The sequence below is a fragment of the Typopeltis vanoorti genome, chromosome 4, assembly GCF_054136105.1.
Source record: "Typopeltis vanoorti isolate ZY-2024b chromosome 4, IOZ_Tvanoo_1.0, whole genome shotgun sequence".
Lineage (NCBI taxonomy): Eukaryota > Metazoa > Arthropoda > Arachnida > Uropygi > Thelyphonidae > Typopeltis > Typopeltis vanoorti.
Genome location: NC_143552.1, coordinates 12,746,501 through 12,763,519, shown reverse-complemented (window position 1 = coordinate 12,763,519; position 17,019 = coordinate 12,746,501).

The window sequence follows — 17,019 nt, the reverse complement described above, 5'->3', positions numbered from 1 at the left end:
TTTGAATGACAGGAAAAACGAGGCAGCAATTTAGATATTTTTTTCCAGTCTTCTGATCTACACACTACAGGGGGAGAGGGAGAAAGAAACTAATATTATCCCCAGAGTAGCATACGTTCTTAAATATTAATCCATGTCTTTAAGCTATGCATGCGTTGTAATGATTCCTTAGTGGTCTTTTATTTTCTCCACTCATTTAAATATCTCCATGTTTCATCATTCCATACATTAATGTATATGTACATATTGTGGACCTAAAAGAAGATAAATGGAAAGAAGCCACCATTATGATTCCAACATGATAAAAATCAGTTATGGGACGTAAGCAAAAAGTAACAGTCATTTGAATATTATTACTATGATTAAATATCAAGTTAAAATATATTTTGTTTGAAATAATGACATGCAGAGTGAATTCACTAGAATTTCTAGAATTCGAGTGGCTTCAGGTTTGCTCAGCTGAAGAAAACCCCCAAAAATAGAAAACAGGAACGGCGCCTGTTGACTTTATTCCAAGAATTAGGAGTTTTTCCAGACATCCAAACCATATTAAAATTTTCAGAAGTCTTTCATTAAAAATTTACCTCCATTTTTGTATAGTTCTATTATTTATTTATATCGTCTTCTCCTGGTGTTTTTCATCTTCTTTATTGTATTTTGACAGCGACATTGGCATTTAGCGAATATTTCTTTGTCTGAATGCAATTATTTTGTGAATACCTCCAAGGAGTCCAAAGACTCATCGAGGGAGGGCACCTACTCTACAACTCTCCATCTCCACCACTTCTGTCTCCATCATCTATACCAATGTCCACTGCCCATCAAATTTAAATTTGCCTTCTTATTTGCAAGCATTTTAAGTGACTAATTTCATGTTCTCTGCATAGACATTATCTTTGGTGCAGGAATGTACGTAGGTGTATATAACTTGCAATACGTGTAACCAGTGGTGAGCTATGGAAATTTTAACAAAGAAAAGAAAAAACACGAGCCGTATTTCACACCAAAACTTTTATTAATACAGCTTGTGTACAAATTCCAATCAAAAAGTATGAGAGAACAATCAATCTGTAAAGGTTATCATTTTAAAACAAATATTTCATGAAATATTTGCACACAACCAACTGTATTAATTTATCTTACATAAGAAAAACATTTTTTAACTATCAAAATATAATAAGAATGAAATCTTTTATAAAACATTTGATTAGCTACTGGTTTTACCATACGATTGGCTACGAGAAGGGTAAAGATAGCGCATGCGCTTATTTTATTTTGAAACTTGGGCGCATTCCTTATAGAGGAGTTGAAACAATAATTCCACTGCCGAATAGACTAATTTTTGTTAGGTTACCGTATGAGTTTGTCGCTTAATATGTTTCAAAAAAGATTTTTTTTTTTTTTTTGAAAAAATAAAAAAGTAAACAAGAAGAATAAGGGGTTCGCAAATTTGAGAAAAAATTAACAAAGGGCTCGCGCGAGCCCCTTGTAGCTCACCACTGCGTGTAACCAATTTATAAATAACCATCCAAGTTCTTTCGTTATTTAATTCCGGGTAGCATTTTTTGCTATCCGTTATTAAATTTATTTCATCGTATAAATTGTCTTTGATTCTTCTGTGTGTCTGACAGTTATTTGAGAAATAATGATAAAAGTTCAGTACATCTTTCAATCACTTGTGGTTCCTAAAAGTAAAAGTCTTTCCATCGCAATTCTCTTGTCATACGGCTCAGGAAAAATTGCAAATATGCGATACGACATAACGGATACAAATTGAGATGCATAAGTGTTAACATCAACAGATGTTGGAAGGAAATCGCTCTAAACAAATATGAAGCTACCAAGGACTTCTTGTTTTTTAGTTCTTTCAATGTTCCATCATTCATTTTACTATTTATAGAGGATGAAAAAGCGCAAAATGATGTAATCATCATCAGTGGTTCGCAAATGCACAATATTACTTCATACAAGGCCTTTTTTCTTTGAGATGAATATGAGGGAAATTGAACTGCAAAACCACTCTTTTCTAAATTACAGTTATAATGGACAAACGGATCTAATGTTTTCCATCTGATCATTTGAAGTTCTAACTTACTCCGTTGATAATGCTTTATTTCATTTTCCCAAAAGAAGTTTCATTCCAAGTAATTGATGACTTTGCTTGAATTGTGTGCGTCAAAGTATTAGATGCAGGAAACTACTTCGCTGCATCAAATAATTTTGACGTATTTGCTATCTCTCCCTTTCCAAGCACTTGAATCTATAACTTTTTTTTTATATATATTTTATATAAACAGAGTTTATAACATTCATTTTTAGGCTGAATTTAAACTTTACAAATTTCAATCTCAGTAGTGTAGCTAGGGGAAGGAGAGAGAGGTCCCCCCCAGGTGGCACTTTTCACGTGACACACAATTTTATTCTTCGACGATTCTTTTATTTAGTAATTTTTATTACTTAATAATTAGTTTTTAACAACTATACTTACAACTAACATAGTGTTTTAATTTATTTCCCTATACGTTGTTTTGACTTTTTGTAGTATTTTTTGGTGTGTATTGAGAGGGGCGGCCAATTCAGGAATCGCCCCAGGCGACAAAAGCTCTAGCTACGCCACTGTTCACTCATCTGTCTAAATAGCCTGTGTATGCTGTATGTGCATTTGCTTATCTACTATGCATATGTGCCCTCGGTTTGGTCTCTGATCACCAAATTTTGCAGGTCTTTGCATTTGATTAGGGAAGACAGGAAGTCTGCATTCCCAGAACTGTTTATTCCGCTGTTTTTTATGCTGTACTCTTTTATACGAGGGTAGTCTGAAACGTTCTCGGCCTTGACCATAGATGGCAACACTATCGGCAAGATTTTTTTTATAAATTGGTACATCTGTAATAAGCGTCCATGCGAAATTCCAAGTCATTCTATGAAGTAGTTTGTTTTATACAGCTATCTGAAGCCTGTATCACTTGAAATGGATAAAATGTGTATCGTGCGGTTATAAAATTCTCTGTAAAAGTAGGTTAACGCCAAAAGAAATTTTTCGAAGTTCATAAAGGTTTATGGACACTCTTCTCCTTTGTTTTCGACAATTAAGAAATGAAGTGCGAGTTTAAACGTGGCCGTACCAGCCTTGAAGCTGATCCATGTGAAGGACGTCCAAAAAGTTGAACAACATCAGAAATTATTGATCAAATGCACGATATGGTATTGGATGATCGGCGAAGCAAAGTGCATGAAATTCCCGAGACTATAGGCATTTCAAAAGAACGTATAGGATATAGGATATATTTTGCATGAAGAATTGCAAATGAAAAAGCTTTGCGCAAGATGGGTGCCGCGCTTGCTCACAGCAGATAAAAAACGCACTTTCATGAAAATCTCTAAAACGGTGCTTGGAGCGTTTTAACAAGAATAAAACTTCTTTTATGCGTCGATTTGTTACTATGGATGGGACTTGGATTCACCATTACACACCAGAGTCCAAACAGCAGTCAGAACAGTGGACAGACGCCAGTTCCGCGCCAAAGAAGACAAAGTCGGTTCCATCAGCAGGAAAGGTCATGGCATCGGTGTTTTGGGAATGCTAAAGGTATTTTGTTTATTTATTATCTTGAAAAAAGTAAAACAATAACCGGGGAATATTATTCCGATCTTTTAACCAGACTAGACGAAACAATTCGCGAGAAAAGACCAGGTTTGCAGGAAAAAAAAAAAATCTTTCATCAGCACAATGCACTTGCCCACAAAGTTGTTTTGGCAATGGAAAATAAGGCATCTGCACTATTAATTGTTGGGACATCCACCCTATTCCCCAGATTTGATTCTCTCTGACTTCTCTCTCTTCCCAAAACTTAAACTCTTCCTCGCTGTCAGCGTTTTTCTTTGATTAAAGAAGTGATTGCAGCTGTAGAGGGGTATTTTGCAGATCTTACTGAGAACCACTACGTGGACGAGATAATGGCTCTGGAGCATCGCTGGAATAAATGTGTTTGTCTTAAGGGAGATTATATTGAAAAATAGAAATAATTTCATTTGAAATTATAGATTAGTTTTTTCATTGTTAGGCCGAGACCTTTTCAGACCACCGTCGTATTTTGAAACCCAGCTTCTTCCCGCCAAAAATCGCATTCCCTTCTCGTTTGACTATTACATTATTTTGAAACTGACTTCTGAGTCACTTTCAAAACTTAAACTCTTACCTTTAAAGATTGCTTTCTTGCCAGCTCTATTAAAACAACGCTATGAACTGCATAATGTTTGAATAAGAGCTTTAATTCTTTGGCAATAGAGTGAGTACAGATCCTACATTTTGCATTTTTTTAATTCTACACATCTTATATGATATTCCACCCAGAAATAGCTCGCAACCATTTGAAACCTCAAAAGATTGCAGGCCTTCCTGGGTATAATTACATAAAAATAAACGTGGATGCTAACTTAGAGTGGACTGCTTTTTAATCGCGTATAGTATGAAATATCCGGAAAACATTAAGCGAGGCGATGAAATTCATCTCCTACCTATGGATATTCACTCACATTCATGGCTAGATAGAGATCGGGGTCCTTTATCTACGCATTCACCAAAGCCGGAATAAATATATGCTTGTAGACAAAAAAAAAAAAAAAAGAAGCCAGCATTATATAATTCTACATAATGTAGAGAATTATATAATGCTGGCTAGATTAAATTATCCGAATTAATACAGAAAATAATAAAATTAATATCTTCTGATTGTTAATTTGGTTGACACAGTCAAAATTGTTGAGCACGCAAAAAAAAAAAAAAAAAAAAAAAAAAAAAAATGCAAGCGCTCCACAGGTAAGCAATCTCTATTTTTCTTAAATCAGGATAACCGGCTATTGCAGATAAATACGCTGTAATAAAAAAATATCCGGATGCCTGCTCACCCTAACTCAATCTAATACGAAAAGGCATTAATATGGAATTGATCCAACATTTCCTGCCACCATAGCAACCCTAAGTCTTCCTTGAAGAAAGGTTTTTCCACTAGATTTTGGTAGTGTGTTGCCGCAGTAATTTTCTTACATTCTTCCAGAAGATCATTAGTGAAGTGAGGTCAAATAGCCCGACACTTATGTCGGGCTATTTGACCTTGGCTCGTAACAGGCGTTCTACTTCATTCCACAGGTGTTCGTTTGATCAAGGATCTGTGTAAGTCAGTTAAATTCTTCAACAGCATCTCACAAACTATTCTTGTACACCTTCCCCTCGTTTTGTGAATTGGAAATTGTCGTGCTGATGCAGAGACGGGTCTTCACCGTACTGTTGCCATAAAATAGAAAGCAGAGAATTGTACAACAATTTAGTGATGGCCCTATCACCAGTGAAGATGCTGGGCCTTAAAGACGGAGAAATTTAACTGAGCCTTAAAGTTCTCCGTCACTGGAAATAGGGTTGAACCCAGCCCGAACCAGGAAAAACATCCCCAGGCCATGCCTCCTCTACCAAACTTCATAGTTGGCACAACGGGTTCTGGCATATAGCATTCTGGCATCCGCCAAACCCAGACGCATTCATCGGAATGGTGGATGGTGAAGTGAGATCATCACTCCAAAATCCAATGGAGGCGAGATTTACGCCCTCCATTCGACGCTTCAAATGTTGATTTGGCTTATGTTTGGCTTGTGCGCGGCTACGTGATCATGCACTCCTCATGTTCTTCAGCTCCCAACGAACAATTGTGATGGTGGTCTTGCTTGCAGAGGCATTTAGCACTCGGCGGTCTGTGATTTATGTGGCTTACCATGGTGCAATTGTACTGCTGTTGCTTCTAGACATTTCCACTTCATATTAAGATCCGGGCAGAAATTTCCCGAAGTGAGTTATAACAAAGGTTGCATCCTATGATAAGTCATTGAGCTCAACAGGCCAGTTTATGTTAGTTTGTCTATGAAGATTGCAACATCGTGTGCTTGTATATCTTTATGAGCCATGGTTGTGATGCATCTAGTCATACCCTCTACTACGAAGGGGTGTTCGGATATCATTGATCAGATAGTGTTTACCCTATAGATAAACAGAATCAGATGGTGTATATATTATATGTTTATATCCTTTGTTTTTAAAATAGGTAGCATGCAGAAAAAAGCATGGATTATTATTTCAAGTCTTTCTAGTAATTTGAAGTTACTCACTTCCCACCAGAGGCGCGCTGCTGGACGAATGGTAACCAGGGCTGGTTTTATCATTAGGTCAACCTGGGCAGTTGCCTAGGGGCGCTAAGCTTCGGGGCACCAGATTTTGCTACATAGTTCGGGGAAAAAATATAGAGAGACAATGTATAGGGGCGCTTAAATTTTCTTTCCCTAGGGGTATCAGATACTCTTGGATCAGCCCTGATGGTAACAGGTGTAAATCTACAACTAAACATAATTGAATTAGCATCAAAACAACACCGGGTTTATTTGCAAGATTATTAGAGAGAGTTGCAGAAGATTCTGTATTTCTCTGAGGATATTTATTCTTAAGAGACATTTTTTCACATAAAAGGCAAAAGGAAAGCGAAGCAAAATTACGCAAAAAACATCTGTTATTCATTATTATAAATATTAAAGTATGAAGAGTCGTTAGTAAAAAAATTTTATCCTTCTCCATATAACTTCTTTGTGGTTTTCCTTACGAATAACGGGAACATACTTTAAATTAAATTAAAGTTTAGCTTTAAATTCTTTTTCTTAATTAAGATCAAAACATGGTAATATTTTTGGCAAAAATACCTTTTAAAGTCGACTGCTCTTGTACATCTGTGTAAAGTAAGTACTCCACCGAAAATAAGATTACATTTTGTCTTCTATTTCTTCATTGCGTTCTCATGAAGAATGCCCAACATTTTCCTGTTAAGCCACTACGTTTTTGTATTTATAAATTGCTTCAGACTGATCATTGTCACCTTTAATTCTTACGACGAGTATGAGATTTATACATGAAAAGAATATAAACGAATGTGGTGCTAACATAATATGGATTAAAAACAAACGAAGAATAACTGGATTTTCTGAAATGAGCAAAATATAAATTATTGTGGCATCTTGCTGAGAACCACACAAGTAATTGTTTATCTTTCTATAACTTTCCAGAGAATTACAAAATCTTGTTTTTCGATCCATTTAAACCAGGATATATTATTTAAAGTAAAGACAAGGATAGTTTAATTGGTATTTTTCTTCACACTAAAATTTTGAATTATTTTGGAATTGAATTTTTCTTTCTTCGGCATCTTTTTTTTTTTTTTTTTTAATGACCTCAAAACTCACTTGTAACTCAGCATGATTTGAGCATTACTAAATCCCCTCTTCTTTCTTTCAAGCATTTTTATCCCCAAAGTGTAGGCTCCGCTGTTATGCCTTGATTTTTAAGCTACCACAACCGGCCTATCGCCGAGCCTAGCGTTGGAGGGGGAGGGGGGGGAGGGAGTGATGTGTTTTATGTCTGTACATCTGTGTTCAAGGGGACCACTTTATCTGTTTATAACAGAAAAACCCGAGTTTAGTTTCCGATGATTAAAAACCATACCTCCGTATAAGACCGGCTAGCTCACCTTTCGTCAAAAGAGACCAGATAAGGGTTAAGTCTTGGACGGGAATCGAACCCAGGTGTTTCCGACCAAAGGGCTCTGTCTATACTGCTGAGCTCTGGAGGCTCATTCGTACATTACTAAATAAGTCCTAGTTTTACCATGTATTTGGTTAATATTTTCAGGAGCAGAATAAAATTGTTATTCAATGGCTTCTCTGAGAATTAAGCAGAATATTTTCCCTAAATCTTGTTTTGTTTCTTGAAATTTGAATTTGTCTTTTAAAACTACTTCCATTTGTTGCCTCGCGATTTCAGCAAGTTATTTTCAGTTCGCCGACTTGAACATTTCTTTAAAATCCTTTTTCTATGCTACTTCCTCTCACTATCGAAAACTATCTCAGCTCGCACGGCATCGGAAATGCAATTTCCCTGATAGCTGCAAAAGACTTCGCTACTTTCAAGGTGTGCATGATAGAGCTGAAATCACTAGATTGAGGCTTTTCGAAGAATATATAACTTGAAGAGACTATAAGGAACTATTCAAAGGAGCTTCTAAAGTACAGTCCATTACACTTCAAATCGAGTGAAAGCTGATAAAAACTTCAATTATGGAGACAGATAGTTAGGCGAAGATAATTTCCTTTATTTGTTCTGCCACTCTCAGTGGCAGAATTATTTCAAAGTGATACGTTCACTCCTCCTCCCGCACAACTGCGGAGGTTATATCCGAACTGGAAACATGGAAGTTACATCACTAATGTTTATCTTTCCATAAGCTTTTCTGAGAAGATAAAACGATTTCTCCGTTTCAGACTTGCTTACAGCAGATTGAATTATCGAAAGGCGACACGCGAATATTTGCATTGACATTTGCATCTTCAAGATAGTAATTTAACCATTTCTGTTCGGGCTTAAAACTTCGCTTCTGTTGTATTTAAACTGCGTTCTTCAAAACAGAATTATAACTTAATGCAATCAGGACGGGGAGTTTTTATTCCTTTTCTGCGCTGCAAAATTAAATGCGAAGGGTGTTAAGCACTTCTGTTTACAACAATTGTCAAGGTAGATAGCTGTGTGTGCGAAACACAAAAGTCTGTCAGCAGAAAGATATGCGATTTCTTTAAGTGGCTTTTACCTTACTGTAAAAATAAAAGAACACGTCGTATAACATCCGTGCAATAAAGAGGAACACGCTTTTCGAAATGCGGTCGATATTGCCGAGTCGCAGTTGTTAATACAGATTTTAACTTATCACGTCAGAATCATCTTCCGTAAAATTAGCTTCATTATTTCTCCGAAGCTTCTGCAAGAAATCCAGCATTACGTGCCGATGCTGAACGCAGTGAAATTTGAAGTAAACCGCCCACTGTATCCACTTGGATAGGTTCGCAACGAGTGTGTACGTTTTATGAGCAGCCATCAACCTCTTTTTTATGAAGGAAAACAATCAGAGAAAATGGGTTATTGCAGACACGCGAAATGTACCATTATAAACGGACGATGACTCGAGCATGTTCTCAGCGAATTTTTTCGCTTTCATTCGCCCATGTGTTAACAGCAAAAACTGCTGTACAGCACCTGCATGAGAACCGTCGTTAGATGAAATAACTCCCGTGACAGAGGCTGCTTTTCGCCGTCCTCGAAAAGCATGCGATGTCCGTGCATTGTACTTTTCAAATATTCGTATGCATTCACATAGGAAGACAGGTTTGTCAACGTTCGTAAATTTACTGTCGTCTCTAAAACAAATAGAAAAAAAACGCATTCAAAATTTGACGTCTCGGTAAAGAAAATCTTAGTATTTTGTTCTTCGAAATATTTCCAAGTACATTTGAAATGCAAAAGTATATTGCAATTAATTGTCCGTATGTACGCATAAATCGATTGCATTATTCTGTGTGGATTTTCATTAAACCTGATATTTAGGTTAGTTGCTCTTGAGTCCTTTGTGGTTTTTCCAGTTCAGCAAAGAGAATAAAAAATTATGTTACGGATCTGAGTTTAATTACTGTGCCAACTGCATTTTCTTCGATTATTTCCTTACTTGTTTCTTCTTAAATTGCAATAAAGTACTTTTGAACTTGACTTTATGAAAAAAAAAAAAACTTGAAGTTTTTTTTTTCTTTCACCGTTGGACTGAACATATTTGACAAAAAAATTACTGTTTTCATCCGCATTTTATATTGTCGTAATCAAGCAACTTTATGCATGTAACTAACTTCATTAATGCCTTGCTAAAGTGTTTGTATATAACAATAACTAGTTAGGACAACTTGTGAAGTCGTTGCACAAATACACAAAAAAAAAGCAAGTCGAAGTTGCTTCAAGTGATGCAGACTGTTTTCATGCTTAGAATAAACTGCGGATAAAGCCAAAAATATAACTTTCTTGCCAAGCGTAAATGAGCTTGATTTTTTGAAGTTTAGTAGTAATGGTATGCTCTGTAAACTTTATAAGTAAATTAATTTCAAAGATAATTATTACGTGCCTTTTTATTTACAGATATTTCCAAAATATCTGGGCTATTTCATCTTCGAATATGATTCATAAACTATTTTTTATCCATCAAGTTAACAGAAAAAAGCCAGACGTTTTGCAATGTTGGCTGGCTCTTCGTTCCTATACTCCAGGAAGCCGAGTGGCGACCAGTGGTGTAGCTAGGGCTTTTGTCGCCCGGGGCGGTCCCTGAGTTTGCCGCCCTCTCAATACACATCAAAAATACTACAAAAAGTCAAAACGACGTACAGGAAAATAAATTAAAACACTATGTTTATTTTTGAAGTAAAACTTTAATTCCAACATTCTAAAATGTTATTTTTTTGCTTTCTGTTAGCAAAATATTCGATGACATTGGCGAAGTCATATTTCATAGTAATGTAGGTAATTCTTAATCAATTTTATTTAGAAAAACTCCTCTCACAACTAGAAACACTTTCAGCAATTGTGAAGAAAATTCGCAGCAGTATCACAATATTTGGAAATGAGTTCTCGAGACTGTATTTTAGAATCAACTACAAAAGTTCAAAAGGTTCAAAGTGCCGCCCCCCTCTAGTTACGCCTCTGGTGGCGACTATATATTTTAATTTTCATTTGTTATCAAAATTATATTAATATTTTAAAATATCCTGAATTCGATGACTCAACGGTTGTTCAAACAAATGCAAGTTCACACACGTACAGAGGTCGCAGTGTTTATCATTCTTCATAACATGCAAACTAGGTCAAAGAACACACGCAATGAAGGAATAGTGGGCCTAAACATAAGCGTAAAGTGTGATTGCGATGATCTCTTTTTTCATGATGGATAATTCAATATAATTTTAAGCTGGTCGAAAATCCCGCTTGGGATTTTTTCAACCATTTATTCCCAGTTAATAATATTACTTCACTATCTGAGTAATTTCCTGTATGTCCTTTGGTTTGGAAGATTGCTTTCTAATCCCATCTAGGATGCGAAAAACTTTTTATAAGAGCTTTTCGACTGAAGGTGACTCGTTCGGTCTCATAAGGAAATGAAAGGTTTATTTTTCCTAACGAAAACTCGAATTTATTACCAGCAAAACATATTTCATCCCCCAGAATACACACACTTAACAGACAAAATACTGGCTTCATAGATTAAGTTGCTTCTGCCGTAATACGACATAACACGAGTAACATTCGTAAAAGCGGAATAGACAGTAATTCTTGCTCTAACTATCTCGACCAACAGTATCCCTTATAACCTTACTGCATATATCACTCTTCAAATTAATGTTAAATTGATGTCAAATAATATTTATTTATTTATTGTTAATTTGTTATAGCAATAACAAATAGATAGGTGAGGAGAGTAAGAATTCAACTACATTTTAAATGTCATTTTGTCGTGTTTCTCACAAAACCTTCATATGAGCAAGTATCCTATAGTTTCCGCCTCCTATACTGCGCAAGTGGGTATTCGACTTCTACTCCTACGCGCCTATTGTGGCTGGCATTTTTAGCATGTAAGTTCACCAATGTTGAACAACTTTGTTTCTATTCCATCATCCATTCTCATCCTTTTACACATCACCGTCTGCTTTCATTAATTTCTCTGGGAATTCTGCAGTATACAACCAAGATGATGCGAATAGATCAAATCCCTTCCTTAAAATGCCGATGGGGACACTCCACCTTAAATTCGTTTCTTGGCATAAGTGAAATATTTTATAAGACGATTCCAGTATGAGTGAAAAATCATTTCACGAACTATTTCTCGTCCGAACCACTGTTTGCCCTACTGAAAACTCCATTTCTGACCCTACATGAAATAATACTTACATATTTATTAAAGTGTTGTTTCTCCCCCCCCCCCCCAAAAAAAAAAAAAAAAACTTAAATCCCAAACTCCATTCAGCAGCTGGCAGTCATAGATTAATGGAACTTTTTCTAACCCAATTCCCTATTTTACAAGCAGAAATTCCGTCCCTAGTTTGTGCTTCTTCATACGTGTCCACAAGTTCATCTGAGCCCTCTTCAAAGCCTGAAAACACGAATCACAGTCATCAAAATACGCTTCTTGGCTCACCGCACTTTTTGTCATCGATTCAGATATTCTTTTGCTTTCAGTTTTGTCTCCAATTCCGTTCCAGAGCTCTTAGATTACTGTTAATCCAGTACTTTACACTCAAGTTGCCTTAAGGGGTCCATGGAACATCCGCAGTTCTCAAATGAAGCTTTTATGTTTTCTCAGACTGCTTTTATTTGTTTGCGGAAGAAAACCACCTGGGTAATCAGAGATGTAAAAGGAGAAACTGCTCTCTCTCTCTCTCTCTCTCTCTCTCTCTCTCTCATATGAGAGCAGTCAACTCACTTTCAACCGAAGCAGCTTTATTTTGGAGAAAAAATTTTCCTACCGTCAGAGACGGATCGAAGCCGTCTTTTCTAATCAAAGAACGCGTGCCATATCGCGCCATTCTTCCAAATGCGTCAGCTTTTTTCTTCTTTTTTTTTTTTTTTTTTTTGTGCTAATGCTACAACAATCTGTTCTAGCTATTCCACAGGAAAAAAAAAAAAAAAAAAAAAAAAAAAAAAAAAAAAAAACACCTTTGGATTAAATACTATATTCCCTTCCCGTCACTCTTCTTTTGTGCCATGTATATATCAAACAGAATGTGGCTACGTACTTAAATACGTTTTAAAATTAACTTTAGCTCTTTGCTGCATGTATAGCAGTTCCAAGTGAAGCCAGACACCACCAGTATATGCAAGAGACACAGGCTGCTGGTGATTGGTTTTAGGGAGTCCAAGTGATGCTTGTTCTCAGGCGACCGCAGCTATCCTGCCCTCATGTTACCATTCCTTGTACTGTATACATTTAATATGAAGTGTATGTATCCATTTCACAATTGTAGATTTGAGTCTACTGTGAACGCAGAGAGCATGCTTGCAATTAAACTACCCTCTTACACTACCGATCCAAACTTCGATGTTCGGGTTAATACATATTCGCCATTCCGCGTTTGCATGCATGTAAGGATACCCTCGCAATGAAACGGTGCGACTTAAAAATCACTTACTTTTTTCTTATTTTTAGGTGATTGAGTGTAAAACTTGCTGTAGCGTTTGTAACACCATGTATATCTTATCAATGCCAATTTTGCGAACTTTAGTGGGGTAGGCACAGAGCTAAAGGATAGCTAACAAGATAACTTCTGCATTCTGGAGCAAAACAAAATTGAACCATTTGAAGCATACGCTTCATTTGTGACATGCTCTCTCGTCTTCTTGAGTTTGATGCCTTGTTATTGATTAATAACGATGGCCATTCTGAAAAATTAGAATTTCATAAGGAAGATAATTTTGACAACCACTTCTATTCTTTTGCCTTTTTAAAGGCAAAGAAATGGAATGATTCCTAATAAAATTGAAACGAAAACTTTCATTTCAGAAGTAAACGAATCTCCGACCGGTCGAATGATAACTGATAAAGTTGTTAGCATTCAGGAATGTTTGTTAGTAGAGCTAATCTCAGTGGTGTGGTCGCTTAATCAGAATGGGAGAGCAAACAAATGTTTGCCAGAATGGCAGGAATACCACGACCCATAGGATGACCACGTTCTAGGTGACTGGATCTATACGAGAACTGATAATATTGCAGTCTTAACAGATTAATATGAAAAAAAAAATGTTGATATCAAGGTAGTAATGATGTAACATTTTCATTGTAGTGCTCTCATAATATCTCGTACAGCCGCTCCCCGAGGGTACATAACAGAATTTGATGATGAAAAATATATATCCAGTATTTATTCTGTTTCCAATTCTATAACTTTTTTTTCCCAAAACAACTGTATAGACGGATTCTTACCACAGAAAGAATCTTTCTCTTCCCTTTTGAAATCGTAGATTCTATGCGAGCTCGCGCGCGTGAAAAAAAGGCGATACCTTCTATCAGAACGGACTTTACAAATATTTGTGTTTTACTTGGATTGGAAACTACAGCCTTGCCTGTAAATGATAAACAGCAGCTACTCAGGTCTCTATCTTTTCTCCAGCTACTTCTGTGGGCATACTTCCGCCTAAATCACTAATACAGAATCAATAAACGACTGAAGAGAGAAATGGAGCAATCACATTTGATGAATGAATGAGAATAGAATTGCAAATATGATAAGAGACTGAAAACCAAGAGCTAAATGAAGAGAAAGAAGTCCCAGATAAAGAAATGCAGTTAAGGAAAATTAGAACTACCCAGCGCCAACAGATACTTTGTACTGCACAAAAGAACCGGCTCTCATGGGCATATTTCTCCACTTACCTTTAAGCTCATTACAGCATGCTTTACCAGACGCCATCTGCTCACATTCCAGATACAAACTCACTGAAATAACTTTCTTTTTCTGCAGTCTTTCTTTTTACTTACTTTTAGGTTTATTTCCAATAAGTTGCGGCCTTATATTTATTTACATCCAATACATGTTTAAATTCAAAACTTCTGTCCATATTAATGTGGGTGTTTATTCACAAATTTATTGTAGGATTACCGAAAAAATGCCGCATATCATTTTATCTATTTATGCTCTTCCGATAAAAAAAAAATAATAATAATAATGCGTCACACTGTCCTCTTAAACTATAAGAGTTAAATATATCTTTTTAATGTAATCCCATACAGAAGACGTTGTTCAACATGCAGTACTTTAGTAACGTGGATAGGAAGAAAGAAGAAACTGTGATATCAGATTTGAATCTCTAAAAATCCAATCTACACTTTAGGAATTAAATTACAGAAGAGGGAACACTGCTATTTAAGACAACGGCAGTAGAAATTGAAGATAATGAATTTGTTCTGTGGATTTGGAACTAAATTCTGAGTGCTGAAAACCTGCTGCGTGTGTTTTAACAGATTTACAAGAAAGAAGATGGAATTCCCGATGCCAGTTCTGATGAAAAGTGACCATGGAAATGTATGTAGAAAATGCAAGAAGCAAAAGCTAAACGCCTGTGGAAGAGGGTAGAGTGAACTGGTGAGAGACAGGTCATTAATCAACCTAACTGCTCTCTTGTGTACTGAGTCAAGTATTTTAGGGGGCTGTTAGGAGCATCACCCCCAAATGTATTCAATGGGTGGACAGGTTTGCGATTTGTATAGAATTAATGGGTGTTCAGAGGAAAAGCCTTAAGGAGATAACCTAATTTCTGTTGGTGAGAATGATATTTATATGTGTAAGACGAGAAAGACTGGAAATTTTTTTTTTTTATAGCAAGAAATTAGTAGAAAAAAATTCATTTCCTGATCTTTCCACAACAACAACAAAAAAAAAGTTGGATTCATTTTATTTCTTTATTTTATTTATTCGTGATTTACTTAGTAAACAGAATGATTCGCATGCTACATCGTAGATGCGCGTGATTTAGCCAGTGCAATTTCGTATTACCTTGTTCACGAAGTGGCCAAGTTAGCTGATTCCGGAATGCAAATTGCAATACACTTGTGATGAGAGAGGGAAATGCTTGGGGCCTTCGATCGCATCTTATACCATCGAGATTGACAGTGGAATTTTAGTTTTGAAATTTAAACCAAGATGGTTCTCCCGCTATGCTGAAATGTGATATGAAGAATTTTATTCTTCTTTTCATTTTATGTGTGCAATGTTTTGTTAATCCTTGTATATTTGTTGTCGAAACTGTCACTTAATTTGATCCTTATAAAATCTAGCTGCATACTGCCCAAATCGATTTGCTGCATTTCTTTCTGTGTGCATCACCCACATTTCTTATTAGCGTGACATTATAAACACATGAAAGGAAATGAAATTTTCACACGTCAATCATTTTTTTTGTTCTTTTTTGTTCCAAGCAACAGTGGATTAATTGCAAATCGCGTAGTAGTAAAAATATTCGCCTTTCCTACGTTTATCTGAAAATTAACCAGCTTAGAGTTTGCATGAATTCCAGTACACTCCAATTTTTATTAGTATGAAGCCATTAGTTATCTTTGCTAAATGAATGTTCTACGGCCAGATTGCATGTCTTGCGGAATAAAAAAAAAATGTTACCATTATATGAGCCCGGCTAACTCATCTTCATTAGAAAGCCTTGTTGAGATTCTTCGCTTAGCAGATGGGATTCGAACTCGGTGAGAGTAGGAGAGAAACTGCGTGATTTTGTGTTTTTGTCCCCGTTACCATGGAGATAGAGGCGGCATGACGCCACTACCTCGATGCCCTGCTGAGCAGAGCCTGCTACCCCCATATTGATGCAATCAAAACACTCCCCCCCCCACATTTCTCTTGGCATTTATTTTTTACTGTGGGTAGAACTGATGATCTGCACAGCTTAATGGATTTATTTTCATCGGATAGTATACGCGTACATTGTTGATGCTTTTTGTAATTTTATATAATAATACTAAGATAACGAGTTTAAGGACCAAATTTTTCTTTAATACGGTATTTGCGTATTGTATGTTTATTGTTTGCTACTTGCTGAGTATGGTTACATTAATAAAACGTATGTGAATACAAAATTGTTATTTGTAATAAACCTGACAAGTTCTGAGTTGTATAGTGTAAGTGATTGAAACAGGTGTGTCCAACCAACAGCCAATGAGGTCAAAGAAATGGACCGAATCCGTTTCCTGAGTTGATAGGAAACCATGGAGTCCACAATAGCTTTTCTATGCATTTAAGAAAGAGATTGTGGAAAACACACGATTTGCGCTCAGTGCATTTAGTGTGTTCTCTGATTCACTTCTTTCTGTTTACCATTCCTTGATATTTAACTTGAAACTTTATCCTCTCTAGAATTTCATTTTCCTTCCCCTGCCTCGAGAGCTAAAGGAAGTGTGCCTCATACATATCTTACTTAAGTGCTTATATATGTAGAAAGTTTTTTTACCTTGGGTATATACTATGTTAAAGATACCGAGCAATTTTATAAGCTAGGTTTTTAATCCTTTTTCCCAAGTAAGCAAACAGACAAATTTTGCGCCTGTACGTAGTGCAAGACTGAGGCAA